The sequence below is a fragment of the Ascaphus truei genome, chromosome 5 (assembly GCF_040206685.1).
Source record: "Ascaphus truei isolate aAscTru1 chromosome 5, aAscTru1.hap1, whole genome shotgun sequence".
NCBI classification, from domain to species: domain Eukaryota; kingdom Metazoa; phylum Chordata; class Amphibia; order Anura; family Ascaphidae; genus Ascaphus; species Ascaphus truei.
Window position 1 is genome coordinate 171,498,287 of NC_134487.1, and position 14,983 is coordinate 171,513,269.

At 55.3% G+C, this 14,983-nt stretch overlaps 1 protein-coding gene and 1 long non-coding RNA gene across 4 annotated transcripts in view; one reads left to right on the forward strand and one right to left on the reverse strand.

Moving 5' to 3' along the window:
* The window catches only part of LOC142495588 (uncharacterized), a 41,238-nt gene extending 37,814 nt beyond the window's left edge, over positions 1-3,424 (reverse strand). For both annotated transcript variants that reach the window (XR_012801773.1, XR_012801774.1), the window contains exon 1: positions 2,669-3,424. This is a non-coding gene — a long non-coding RNA (uncharacterized LOC142495588). The remainder of the gene's footprint in view (positions 1-2,668) is intronic.
* The window catches only part of LOC142495586 (uncharacterized), a 72,630-nt gene continuing 60,918 nt past the window's right edge, over positions 3,272-14,983 (forward strand). For both annotated transcript variants that reach the window (XM_075601258.1, XM_075601261.1), the window contains exon 1: positions 3,272-3,697. The gene's annotated coding sequence lies outside the window, so the exon portion shown is untranslated. The remainder of the gene's footprint in view (positions 3,698-14,983) is intronic.

Below are 14,983 nucleotides of genomic sequence, written 5' to 3' on the forward strand. Positions count from 1 at the left end.
TAACAATATCATTGCAAGCTAAATACAAATACTGTACTCCAAACAAGTCAACTATTTTAACCAATCAAGTAAACAAAAATCAATTAGCAATCATTATTTACATCCCTAAACAATTGACAGTCCATCCCGAACAATGAAACAATTAACTAATTCACGCCTGGTGTGCGCATCTGTGTATGGTGCGTGTATCTGGTGTGCGTATCTGTGTATGGTGCGTGTATCTGGTGTGCGCATCTGTGTATGGTGCGTGTATCTGGTGTGCGCATCTGTGTATGGTGCGCGTATCTGGTGTGTGCATCTGTGTGTGGTGCGTGTATCTGGTGTGCGTATCTGTGTATGGTGCGTGTATCTGGTGTGCGCATCTGTGTGTGGTGCGTGTATCTGGTGTGCGTATCTGTGTATGGTGCGTGTATCTGGTGTGCGCATCTGTGTATGGTGCGCGTATCTGGTGTGAGCATCTGTGTATGGTGCGTGTATCTGGTGTGCGTATCTGTGTATGATGTGTGTATCTGGTGCGTGCATCTGTGTATGGTGCGCGTATCTGTGTGTGGTGCGTGTTTCTGGTGTGAGCATCTGTGTATGGTGCGTGGATCTGGTGTGCGTATCTGTGTGTGGTGCGTGTTTCTGGTGTGAGCATCTGTGTATGGTGCGTGTATCTGGTGTGCGTATCTGTGTATGGTGCGTGTATCTGGTGTGCGCATCTGTGTATGGTGCGTGTATCTGGTGTGCGTATCTGTGTATGGTGCGTGTATCTGGTGTGCGCATCTGTGGTGCGTGTATCTGGTGTGCGCATCTGTGTATGGTGCGTGTATCTGGTGTGTGCGTGTATCTGGTGCGCGCATCTGTGTATGGTGCGCGTATCTGGTGCGCGCATCTGTGTATGGTGCATGTATCTGGTGCGTGCATCTGTGTATGGTGCGCGTATCTGGTGTGCGCATCTGTGTATGGTGCGCGTATCTGGTGCGTGCATCTGTGTATGGTGCGCGTATCTGGTGCGCGCATCTGTGTATGGTGCGTGTATCTGGTGCGCGCATCTGTGTATGGTGCGCGTATCTGGTGCGCGCATCTGTGTATGGTGCGTGTATCTGGTGTGCGCATCTGTGTATGGTGCGTGTATCTGGTGTGTGCATCTGTGTATGGTGCGCGTATCTGGTGTGTGCATCTGTGTATGGTGCGTGTATCTGGTGTGCGTATCTGTGTATGGTGCGTGTATCTGGTGCGTGCATCTGTGTATGGTGCGCGTATCTGGTGTGTGCATCTGTGTATGGTGCGTGTATCTGGTGTGCGTATCTGTGTATGGTGCGCGTATCTGGTGCGTGCATCTGTGTATGGTGCGCGTATCTGGTGCGCGCATCTGTGTATGGTGCGCGTATCTGGTGCGTGCATCTGTGTATGGTGCGTGTATCTGGTGCGTGCATCTGTGTATGGTGCGTGTATCTGGTGCGTGCATCTGTGTATGGTGCGCGTATCTGGTGTGTGCATCTGTGTATGGTGCGCGTATCTGGTGCGTGCATCTGTGTATGGTGCGCGTATCTGGTGCGCGCATCTGTGTATGGTGCGCGTATCTGGTGTGTGCATCTGTGTATGGTGCGCGTATCTGGTGCGCGCATTTGTGTATGGTGCGCGTATCTGGTGCGCGCATCTGTGTATGGTGCGCGTATCTGGTGCGTGCATTTGTGTATGGTGCGCGTATCTGGTGCGCGCATCTGTGTATGGTGCGCGTATCTGGTGCGTGCATCTGTGTATGGTGCGTGTATCTGGTGCGTGCATCTGTGTATGGTGCGTGTATCTGGTGTGTGCATCTGTGTATGGTGCGCGTATCTGGTGCGTGCATCTGTGTATGGTGCGTGTATCTGGTGCGTGCATCTGTGTATGGTGCGCGTATCTGGTGTGTGCATCTGTGTATGGTGCGCGTATCTGGTGCGTGCATCTGTGTATGGTGCGTGTATCTGGTGCGTGCATCTGTGTATGGTGCGTGTATCTGGTGCGCGCATCTGTGTATGGTGCGTGTATCTGGTGAGTGCATCTGTGTATGGTGCGTGTATCTGGTGCGTGCATCTGTGTATGGTGCGCGTATCTGGTGTGTGCATCTGTGTATGGTGCGTGTATCTGGTGCGTGCATCTGTTTATGGTGCGTGTATCTGGTGTGTGCATCTGTGTATGGTGCGCGTATCTGGTGCGTGCATCTGTGTATGGTGCGTGTATCTGGTGCGTGCATCTGTGTATGGTGCGTGTATCTGGTGCGCGCATCTGTGTATGGTGCGTGTATCTGGTGAGTGCATCTGTGTATGGTGCGTGTATCTGGTGCGTGCATCTGTGTATGGTGCGCGTATCTGGTGTGTGCATCTGTGTATGGTGCGCGTATCTGGTGTGTGCATCTGTGTATGGTGCGCGTATCTGGTGTTTTTGGGCTTGCCCCTCGGGCTAAAATTGACCAGTTAGCCTCTGGTAGTGCGTAACATGTTGGCCCCATACAAATAAAAAATCTTAGCAAGAGATAATAAAATGTGTTCTGATCTAAAATAAGGTGGGATGGAGTCTCCCTCTTCTGGATTAATATAGCATTACATTATTATAGACATTTTTTTATTTAGCTATGTTCAGTACTTTATTAGATTAGCCATCAAGAACAGGCCAAAGAACCAAAATCCCAAAAAAGAAAACTTACTGTATGTGGTCCAGAAAAACGAATTGAAGTAGATATATCTCTGGAATGGCACTGTTTGACAGTGACGTTTGGGATTAGGATGAAAAGGCAATGTAGAGGGGATTTCTGAAAGGGGATTACTAAAATATCAACATGACAATGGAGGTCATGTGTATGGGATATTTATGGCCTGATTAATTATCATCCCAAACACTCCTCACCCAGGTATCCAGACCTCTTTGCCGCCAATAAATATTTATAGGTTATCGGAGCATCAGATACGAGAACCAGATGAAGACAAAGGAGTTACATTGTGGGTTTAGGGACAGTCTAAAGTAGAAGCTGTGGCTGGAGGAATGCCGTGATCAAGCGGGAATACAGGAGTATACAGCAAGAGCAAAATGTGGGACAAGGCATTGTCATTTCCTACGCCTGGATCAGAAATGTAAAGGAACAACCCATGACCGCTATATATGTGTAGCCCCAGTATCCCTCAGGGGATTGTCACATGCTGCAGCTTAGCCAATAGGGCGGCTGCAATTAGATAGATAGGAGTATAGCAGCTTCAGGGGCTGCAGTTTACATGTTGCTAGGCAACCAGTGAAGCTGTGAGATGAAGACAGTTTTGAAGAGTGACAGTTGAAGCTGGGAGCTGGGTAAGTGAGGGTGCAGGGGAGCAGTAGCCCCTTGCACTAGGCTAATCACCCCCCATAGGCCCCAGATAACTATTATCCTTGCCCCAGCTTGTGGTTACTTCAGGGACAGGCTTTAAGTAAGGAGATCTGCCCCTTTAGCTATTTGATTAGCCCAAGGATCCACTCATCAGCGCGCAGCCTGATCACTGGGTCTGGGCTCAGACCCCCTCTAGATAGAGACTATCTTCACGGAGGACCGCGGGCTGGAGACGGACCAGCCTCAAGGTATAGACGGTACGGTGTACGTGATATTATCCACGCCGGAATTCACCCCACGCGTAGGCGGACGGCACGTCGGATCAGGCGGATCCAATTCTGTTATTTTGCTGCACCCGGGTGCCGGAGCCGCGGGCAGGTACCTATAGTAGTGCACTAACACTCCACGGGATAGCCAACACATTGGGTGGGGTTGGACATAAGGGACATCAGGGAATTGGTGCCCAGCACCCAAGTACTTTGGGGGACACCTATGTTGATGTGTGGGGTGGTGAACTTCTATACGTATGGTTATATGCATATTACTGTGTGCGTGCATTATTATTATTATTGTTCCTGTAAGAGGACCATCCCACCCTGTTGGGAACCCTTACAGGTGGAGGCGCTGTATCCGAATAATCAGCTAACCCCAGGCTCCCAGCGGCGGAGGTTCAGGCCTTCTGTGTAACGCACCACACACGGTAACACAAGTGTATTTCCACATATGGTCCCCATCTGCGATGGGGGGGGGGGGCAAACTGTGTTATATCTATATATATAAAATCGAATGGTTAGTGCCATCTGAGGTGAATCTGATTGGTCCTCAGCCTCTGGCCAATCAGATTGGTAGGTCTGACGTCACCCAACTGCCACTCTCTTCCCCCTCGGCGCTACACACACACACACACACACTTCTCCCTCCGCTCACCTCTCCCCTCCCTCCGCTCACCTCTCCCTCCGCTCACCTCTCCCCTCCCTCCGCTCACCTCTCCCTCCGCTCACCTCTCCCTCCCTCCCTCCGCTCACCTCTCCTTCCGCTCACCTCTCCCTCCGCTCACCTCTCCCTCCCTCCCTCCGCTCACCTCTCCCTCCCTCCGCTCACCTCTCCCTCCGCTCACCTCTCCCTCCGCTCACCTCTCCCTCCCTCCGCTCACCTCTCCCTCCGCTCACCTCTCCCTCCCTCCCTCCGCTCACCTCTCCCTCCCTCCCTCCGCTCACCTCTCCCTCCGCTCACCTCTCCCTCCGCTCACCTCTCCCTCCGCTCACCTCTCCCTCCGCTCACCTCTCCCTCCGCTCACCTCTCCCTCCGCTCACCTCTCCCTCCGCTCACCTCTCCCTCCGCTCACCTCTCCATCCCTCCCTCCCTCCGCTCACCTCTCCCTCCCTCCCTCCGCTCACCTCTCCCTCCGCTCACCTCTCCCTCCGCTCACCTCTCCCTCCCTCCGCTCACCTCTCCCTCCCTCCGCTCACCTCTCCCTCCCTCCGCTCACCTCTCCCTCCGCTCACCTCTCCCTCCGCTCACCTCTCCCTCCCTCCCTCCGCTCACCTCTCCCTCCGCTCACCTCTCCCTCCGCTCACCTCACCTCTCCCTCCGCTCACCTCTCCCTCCGCTCACCTCTCCCTCCGCTCACCTCTCCCTCCGCTCACCTCTCCCTCCCTCCCTCCGCTCACCTCTCCCTCCCTCCCTCCGCTCACCTCTCCCTCCGCTCACCTCTCCCTCCCTCCCTCCGCTCACCTCTCCCTCCGCTCACCTCTCCCTCCGCTCACCTCTCCCTCCGCTCACCTCTCTCTCCGCTCACCTCTCCCTCCCTCCCTCTGCTCACCTCCCCCTCCGCTCACCTCTCCCTCCCTCCCTCCGCTCACCTCTCCTTCCGCTCACCCCCTCCCTCCCTCCGCTCACCTCTCCCTCCGCTCACCTCTCCCTCCGCTCACCCCTCCCTCCCTCCGCTCACCCCTCCCTCCCTCCGCTCACCTCTCCCTCCGCTCACCTCTCCCTCCGCTCACCTCTCCCTCCCTCCCTCCGCTCACCTCTCCCTCCGCTCACCTCTCCCTCCGCTCACCTCTCCCTCTCTCCCTCCGCTCACCTCTCCCTCCGCTCACCTCTCCCTCCGCTCACCTCTCCCTCCGCTCACCTCTCCCTCCCTCCCTCCGCTCATCTCCATCCCTGGTGGGGGAACAGGCAGTGGCCAGGCAGGCTGTGTGTGACTTTGTATGTGTGTGTGTGACTGTGTGTGTGTGACTGTGTGTGTGTGACTGTGTGTGTGTGACTGTGTGTGTGTGACTGTGTGTGTGACTGAGTGTGTGCGACACTGTCCCCCCCTCCTGTCCACTGCTCCCCCCCTGCTGTCCACTGCCCCCCCTCCTGTCCACTGCCCCCCCCTCCTGTCCACTGCCCCCCCTCCTGTCCACTGCCCCCCCCTCCTGTCCACTGCCCCCCCTCCTGTCCACTGCCCCCCCTCCTGTCCACTGCCCCCCCTCCTGTCCACTGCCCCCCCCCTCCTGTCCACTGTGTGTGTGACTGTGTGTGTGTGACTGTGTGTGTGACTGAGTGTGTGCGACACTGCCCCCCCCCCTCCTGTCCACTGCCCCCCCCTCCTGTCCACTGCCCCCCTCCTGTCCACCTCCTGTCCACTGCCCCCCCTCCTGTCCACTGCCCCCCCTCCTGTCCACTGCCCCCCCCTCCTGTCCACTGCCCCCCCTCCTGTCCACTGCCCCCCCTCCTGTCCACTGACTGTGTGTGTGTGACTGTGTGTGTGTGACTGTGTGTGTGTGACTGTGTGTGTGTGACTGTGTGTGTGACTGAGTGTGTGCGACACTGTCCCCCCCTCCTGTCCACTGCCCCCCCCTCATGTCCACTGCCCCCCCTCCTGTCCACTGCCCCCCCTCCTGTCCACTGCCCCCCCCTCCTGTCCACTGCCCCCCCTCCTGTCCACTGTCTGTCCCCCCCCTCCTGTCCACTGTCCCCCCCCTCCTGTCCACTGTCTGTCACCCCCCTCCTGTCCACTGTCCGTCCGTCCCCCTCCTGTCCACTGTCCATCCCCCCCCCCTCCTGTCCACTGTCCGTTCTCCCCCTCCTGTCCACTGTTCGTCCCCCCCCCCTCCTGTCCACTGTTCGTCCCCCCCCCCCTCCTGTCCACTGTCCATCCCCCCCCCTCCTGTCCACTGTCCGTTCCCCCCCTCCTGTCCACTGTTCGTCCCCCCCCTCATGTCCACTGTTCGTCCCTCCCCTCTGGGGAGAACGGAGAAAGAGGGAGAGAGAAGGGAGCGGGAAATTTAACTCACGGGCAACGCCGGGTCTCTCTCCAACTCACCTCTCCCCCTCGGCGCTCCAACTCACTTCTCTCCCTCCCCGCCGGCGCTCCAACTCACCTCCCTCCCCGGCGGGGGAACAGGCAGGCTGCCTCGTGGCGCCTAAGATGGCAGCGCCCGGAAGGACACCCTTCCTCCCTCGAGTGAGAAGATGGCGGCACCCGGAAGTACAGGTAGGTGTCGCGTGTGTGTCGCTCCCCCCACTTCCCCAACTCCAACCCCCCCACTTCCACCCCCCCCACTTCCATCCCCCCCCCACTTCCACCCCCCCCCCCCCCCACTTCCCACCCCCCACTTCCCCCCCCACTTCTTTCCCCCCCACCTCCCCCCCACCTCCCAGAGCACGCTCTATCTACGGCTCAACATCCCAGAGGAGCAGGAGGAGGGCGGCAGGGAGTTAATACCTCCTTTGTGCCACCGGGAGTCGGCGGAGGCCACGAGGGGGGAGAGAACCAGTGGCAGCCCGAGGAGCGCGCCATGCTGCCAGGTGAGGAAATGCAGGGGGAGGAATCCATGCCTTTGACGCCCCCCCCCTGCCTTTGACCCCCCTGCCTTTGACGACCCTTGCCTTTGACGCCCCCCTGCCTTTGACGCCCCCCCCCTGCCTCCGGGCAATGCCGGGTATACACACACACACACCTCTCCTCCCCCCCATCACACTCACCTCCTCCCCAGCGCTGACTTCACCTCCCCTCCCCGGTGCTCACTCCCTCTGCCTTTCACGCCACCCCTCCCTGCCTCCGGCCAACGCCGGGTATACACACACACACACACACACACCTCCTACCCCCCCATCACACTCACCTCCCCGGCGCTGACTCACCTCCCCTCCCCGCCGCTGACTCACCTCCCCTCCCCCTCTCCCCGGTGCTCCCCTCCCCGGCGCTCCACTCACATCACCTCCCCGGCGCTCCACTAACCTCCCTCCCTGGCGCTGACTCACCTCCCCGTTGCTGACTCACCTCCCCTCCCCGGTGCTCACTCACCTCCCCTCCCCGGTGCTCACTCACCTCCCCTCCCCGGTGCTCACTCACCTCCCCGGCACTCACCTCCCCGGCGCAGACTCCCCTCCCCGGCGCTGACTCCACTCCCCTCCCCGGTGCTCCACTCCCCTCCCCGGCGCTCCACTCACATCACCTCCCCGGCTTTCCACTCACCTCCCTCCCCGACGCTGACTCACTTCCCGTCGCTGACTCACCTCCCCTCCCCCGCGCTGACTCACCCTGCCCTTCACCCCCGCCCCCTAGCCCCGCCCCTACGCTTTCTCTTCACCCCCACCCCTTGTCTTCACCCCTGCCCCCTACCCCTCACCCCCGCCCCCTACCCCTGCCCTTCACCCCCGCCCCCTACCCCTCACCCCCGCCTCCTACCCCTGCCCTTCACCCCTGCCCTTCACCCCCGCCCCCTACCCCTGCCCTTCACCCCCGCCCCCTACCCTTCACCCCTGCCCCCTACCCCTGCCCTTAACCCCCGCCCCCTGCCCTTCACCCCTGCCCCCTACCCTTCACCCCTACCCCTGCCCTTCACCCCCGCCCCCTACCCCTGTCCTTCACCCCCGCCCCCTGCCCTACCCCTGCCCTTCACCCCTCCCTACCCCTGCCCTTCACCCCTCCCTACCCCTGCCCTTCACCCCTCCCTGCCCTTCACCCCTCCCTACCCCTGCCCTTCACCACCTCTACCCCTGCCCTTCACCCCCCCTACCCCTGCCCTTCACCCCCCCTAGCTCTGCCCTTAACCCCTCCTACCCCTGCCCTTAACCCCTCCTACCCCTGCCCTTAACCCCTCCTACCCCTGCCCTTCACCCCCCCCCCCACCCCTGCCCTTCACCCCCCCGCCTGCCCTTCACCCCCCCCACGCCTGCCCTGCACACCCCTCCCCCCGCGCCTGCCCTTTGACTGACGCACGCACACAAACCCTGACAGCCGCACGCAGACACACCCTGACTGACGCACGCACACACTCTGACTGACGCACGCACACAAACACTGACTGACTGACGCACGCACACACACACACTGACTGACGCACGCACACACACACTGACTGATGCATGCACACACTGACTGACGCACGCACACACACGTACTGATGCACACACACAACCCCTGACAGCCACACGCACACACACCCTGACGCACGCACATACACACACACTGACTGACTGACTGACACACACAAACACACACACACACTGACTGACACACACACGCACACTGACTGACGCACACACATACACGCACACTAACTGACGCGCACACACACACACACACACTGACTGACACACACACACTGACTGACGCGCACACACACACACACACTGACTGACACACACACTGACTGACACACACACTGACTGACACACACACTGACTGACACACACACTGACTGACACACACACACACTGACTGACGCGCACACTGACTGACGCGCACACTGACTGACGCGCACACTGACTGATGCGCACACTGACTGACGCGCACACTGACTGACACGCACACTGACTGACGTGCACACACACTGACTGACACACACACACTGACTCACACACACACACTGACTCACACACACACACACTAACTCACACACACACACTGACTGACACACACACACTGACTGACACACACACACTGACTGACACACACACTGACTGACACACACACACTGACTGACACACACACACTGACACACACACACTGACTGACTGACACACACACACACTGACTGACTGACACACACACACACTGACTGACACACACACACACTGACTGACACACACACACACACACACACACACACACACTAACTGACGCGCGCACACACACACACACTGACTGACACACACACACTGACTGACACACACACACTGACTGACACACACACACTGACTGACGCACACACACACACATTAACTGACGCGCGCACACACACACACACACACTGACTGTGTGTGCGTCAGTCAGTCAGTCTGTGTGTTTGTGTTTCTGCATCACGCACGCACGCACACACAGTGACTGATGCACACACACTGCATGAAGCTGTAAAGGAGGGAGGGGGGGACTGGATTGATGTGAATGGGGGACAAACAGAGAGAGGGGGGAGGAGAGAGGAGAGAGAGAGGAGCGGGAACATTACATCCCGGGCAACGCCGGGTCTCTCAGCTAGTATATATATATATATATATATATATATATATATATATATATATATATATATATATATATATATATATATATATATATGTATATGTAGCCAGGTCACCTGATGGCTACTATTCTGCCCTTAGGCTGGCAGTAAACCCTGGTACAATCAGGTTGCCAGTAGTTGATATGGGGGTGTCCATCTCCGAGGAGCTGCCCTTGAGTGACAGTGGGTGGCGGTGGCATCAGACCTGGCATGACCAATCATGAGCCATGCCTGGTGCCCTTCTCCAGGCTGTACTTAAGGGCAGTACTGCCCTAGATTTGTAGTGTTCCTTCCCCCACTGAGGAAGGCAGGTCACACAACTGGGAGCCTGAGATTGGAGCCTTGTCTTGTACTCTTCCCTTCGGGGGAGAGTGAGTGTGACCATACCTCTGCCTCTGCTAGGGAGGTGGGGAAGAGCTAGGACGGCTGCGGGTGCCCTTGGCCTATAGTGGCAGTCCAGGGACCATCCTTCAGTGAGAGTTGAGAATATTGCATCGGGCAGAAGCCTGCAGTGTAACTGCTGTAGGGAAGACAATAAACCGTTCCTGTTTGCAATATACCTCCTGCCTGGTGTATGGGGGACAGGTAATAGTTCTACTGTGGAAGATCACCTTCAGTTCCTGGAGCCTACGGCAGATTGAGGCGCTGCACTGCTAAAGAGATATGTGGGGTATGAACCCCAGAAGCCTGATCCTGTGTCCCCACTACCACCAGCGGACGACTCAGCCCTCCTGTTACCAGCAGGTATATGCACCATACAGCGTAGTAATGGACAAATCTCCCACCGGGTGGGGGAAACACCATTACATATACAGTATATTTACTTTATTTGAAACAAGAGGTCCACCAGAGTTGAAACGTGGCACTCCAATCAGTGAAACTGCCCGCTTCCTGAGATATATTATTTTGAAATTACCTTGCTAGGATTCTTGTTCAAGAAAACAATATGGCCACTTGAGTCAGCCTTATTCTGGCAGCCAATAGAAAGCTGTGACATCATTATGAGAGGACATTGCAGCTTCCGATTGGGAGACCCTGCAGAATATTAGGTTTTTCCTTGCAAGTACTGGCAAAAATAAAAAATGTATTATCTCGGCAATCGGGGTCACCAGAGCTTTGAGTGCCGTGGTTCAACTTTGGGGACCCCTAGTTCATATACGGGAGATTGCTGTTGTAGGGAGGGCCCTGGGTAAAATCAGCACCCAGTGAAAGATTAAAGCTGATTATTGCCTCCTTCACACGCTGAAGGAGTCTCCTTGTGCTTCACGTGTGACTCAGGAATAATAAGAAGATCTGCAGTGCGGTCAGTCACGTTCTTGTCAATCACATTGGACAGACCCTGAGACTAGGGTTGCCTGGTGGCTTGTCCAAAAATACTGGACACAATGGTAAAAAATGCGACCCCACCCCAATACATATAAAAAATACCCCCCCGCCGCCCAAATACATATAAAAATACACCCACGCCCCGAATACATATAAAACATACCCCCACGCCCCTGAATACATATAAAACATACCCCCTCCACCCCCGAATACATATAAAAAATGCCCCCACCACCTCAAATACATATAAAACCTACCCCCACGCCCCCCGAATACATATGTAACCCTGTTTCCCCCACGCAATCTCATATAGGGCCTATCTCGGGGAAAGCTGCTCTGGTTACTCATTATGGTGTGGTGCAGACCTGCTGGTAACAGGGCGCCCTGAGTCTCCCGCATGGTGTTATAGGGGATGATCAGGACAGGCTTCTGGGGTCTTGCCCGAATCGTACTCATGGTGATAGCGCCTCCATCTCTTGCAGCCCCCAGGGATGTGGGGAGAAGTCTCTGCAGGAGAATCTCTTTACCTTCTTCCCAATAGTCTTCCCTCTCAGGACAGAAGTATGGTAAAACACAGGTCTCTTTATTCACTCTGAATTCAGCACAGCAATCAGATCTCAGCTTTACAGGGCTTCCACCCTCAGGATGTCCTTGGACATCACTCACAGCTAAAGGCACTGAGAGCAGTCCCAGCTCTTCCCTTATCCCCTGGTGGAATAAGAGGAAATGGTTTCCCATCTCCCCTAAGGGAGTGCCTCAAACTGCCAGAGCCCTGACAGCTTGGTTAGGGTAAACCTGTCTCTCTCAAGGTAGAGACAACTGACTAAATACAGAAAGTACAGTGAATTAAATACAGATCCAGTAGGAACCACCCCTGTGCCTCTGATTGGACACAAAGCCTGATTGCACTACCTTCTCTGACTCACTGCACTGCAAGGTGTGGGGAAAACCCATGATTACTCCTGGCAAACCTACCCTTATTAGGGATTGCCAGGAGGAGGGCAGACCTATAGCCCAAAACCAATCAGGGCTACACATATAAAACAACACCCCTATGCCCCCCGAATACATATAAAACATACCCCCACCACCCCCGAATACATATAAAAAATGCCCTCACTACCCCCAAATACATATAAAAAATGCCCCCACCACCCTCGAATACATATAAAAAATACCCCCACCTCCCCAATACATATAAAACATACCCCCACGCCCCCTGAAAACATATAAAACATACCCCCATGCCCCCGAATACATATAAAACCTACCCCATGCCCCCCGAATACATATAAAAAATGCCCCCACTACCCCCAAATACATATAAAAAATACCCCCACCACCCTCGAATACATATAAAAAATACCCCCACCTCCCCAATACATATAAAACATACTCCCACGCCCCCTGAAAACATATAAAACATACCCCCATGCCCCCGAATACATATAAAACATACCCCCATGCCCCCAAATACATATAAAACATACCCCCATGCCCCCAGAATACATATAAAACATAGCCCCGCCACCCCCGAATACATATAAAAATGCCCCCATCACCCCCGAATACATATAAAACCTACCCCACGCCCCGCAAATACATTTAAATAATGCCCCACGACCCCCGAATACATATAAAAAATGCCCCCACCACCCACGAATACATATAAAAAATGCACCCCACCACCCCAATAGATATTAAAAAAATGCCCCAGCACCCAATACATATTAAAAAAATGCACCCACAACCCCAATACAAATAAAAAATGCACCCACCACCCCAAAACATATAAAAAATACCCCTACCACCCCAATACATATAAAAAATACCCCCACCAGCCCAATACATATAAAACATACCCCCACCTCCCCATTACATATCAAATATACCTCCACCTCCCCAATACATATACGAAATACCCCCACCTCCCCAATCAAAATCAGACTTAGCTTGGGGATTGTGTCATGTCGGGCGGGGGGGGGGGGGCGGTGGCTGCGGAAGGGCGGGGGAGGCGTTGGCAGCAGAGGGGGGCAGTGGATGCATAGGGGGGACAGTGGACGTGGATGGGGGGGCAGTGGACGCGGAGGGGGCAGTGGATATGGAGGGGGGTACTGGATGCGGAGGGGGGCAGTGGATGCGGAGGGGGGGCAGTGGATGCGGAGGGGGCAGTTGATGCGGAGGGGGGCAGTGGATGCATAGGGGGGACAGTGGACGTGGATGGGGGCTGTGGACGCGGAGGGGGGCAGTGGATATGAAGGGGGCAGTGAATGCGGGGGGGGCAGTGGATGCGGGGGGGCAGTGGATGCGGGGGGGGCAGTGGATGCGGGGGGGGCAGTGGATGCGGGGGGGACAGTGGATGCGGGGGGGGCGGCAGCCGGTCAGAGCAGTTGCCGCCATCCCCGGCTCTCCCCTGCTACAGGCTTCTCTCTCCCTGTCCCACGCCAAGGTGCCTGAGGCTGACGCACACCAGGCCTCCATCTCACGCCAGTGCGCACCGAAGCCCAGCTGACTTCCGGCGTTGACATCAGAGGACCCGGCACGCATCAGCATCACAGCACCTCAGCGTGGAACAGACAGGGAGAGATAAGCCTGTAGTGGGGGAGAGCCCGACATGGCAACAACTGCTCTGACCGGACGTCCCCCCACCCCCTCCCACATCCACCCTGCGTTCGGAGAGAGATAATCTCATACGCTCGCAGACTTCATTCACTACAAATTTATGCTGTCCTGTTTCAACTCTGCCCTCTCTCAGGCTAAACAAACCTACTTTTCATCACTAATCAACACACACAAGTCTAACCCACGCCGACCTTTTCTGTCTTTGACTCTCTACTCAGACCACCCACAGCTGCCTTCTCTTCTTCCTCCATCTCTCCTCAGGACTTTGCTGACTTTTTTAAGGAAAAGGTGGACTCCATACGTCAGAACATCCCATCTGTTGCCTCCTCCCATTCCACACCACTTCCCAACTCTCCTCCTGCCTTTCTTGACTCTTTTTCCGCTATCTCGGAGGAGGATGTGTCACTGATGATCTCCTCTTCTCCCTCTACCACTTGCCCTCTTGATCCCATCCCCTCCCATCTCCTAAAACCTCTTGCTCCTTCTATAATCCCTATGCTCACACAGATTTGTAACTCTTCCCTCTACTCTGGTACTTTTCCATCCTCCTTCAAGCATTCAACCGTTATACCGTTACTCAAGAACAGCAAGCTTGACCCTAAATGTCCTTCTAACTATCGACCTGTCTCCCTCCTGCCTTTTGCCTCCAAACTCCTTGAACGTCTTGTATTCTCTCGATTGCTACACTTTCTCAACACCTATTCTCTTCTAGGCCCTCTACAATCTGGCTTCTGCACTGCTCACTCTACTGAAACAGCCCTCACTAAAATAACTGACGACCTCCATGCTGCCAAAGACAGAGGTCATTACACTCTGCTCATATTAATCGACCTCTCTGCAGCATTCATCACCGTGGACCACCCTCTTCTCCTTCACATTCTACATACTCTTGGTATTCGGAACAAAGCTCTATCCTGGATCTCCTCTTACAAAACACCACATACAAAACGATCAAAAAATGGATCAAATAAATGAAATCCAAAACATTCACAGAGATGAATTTCATTTATTTGATCCATTTTTTGATCGTTATGTATGTGGTGTTCTTCATTTTTCACCACATTATATTTGTGATAGTTTGTTGATGTGTATGTGTTTTTTAATATAAAGAATTGTGCACTAATTCCGGTTTTCTGGTTCTCTTTTCCATGCGCTCCTATTTTTGTGTATTATGTGCTGAGTGTGCCCCGCTGATCCCGGGAGACTAGGAGCTGCAGGGGAGACT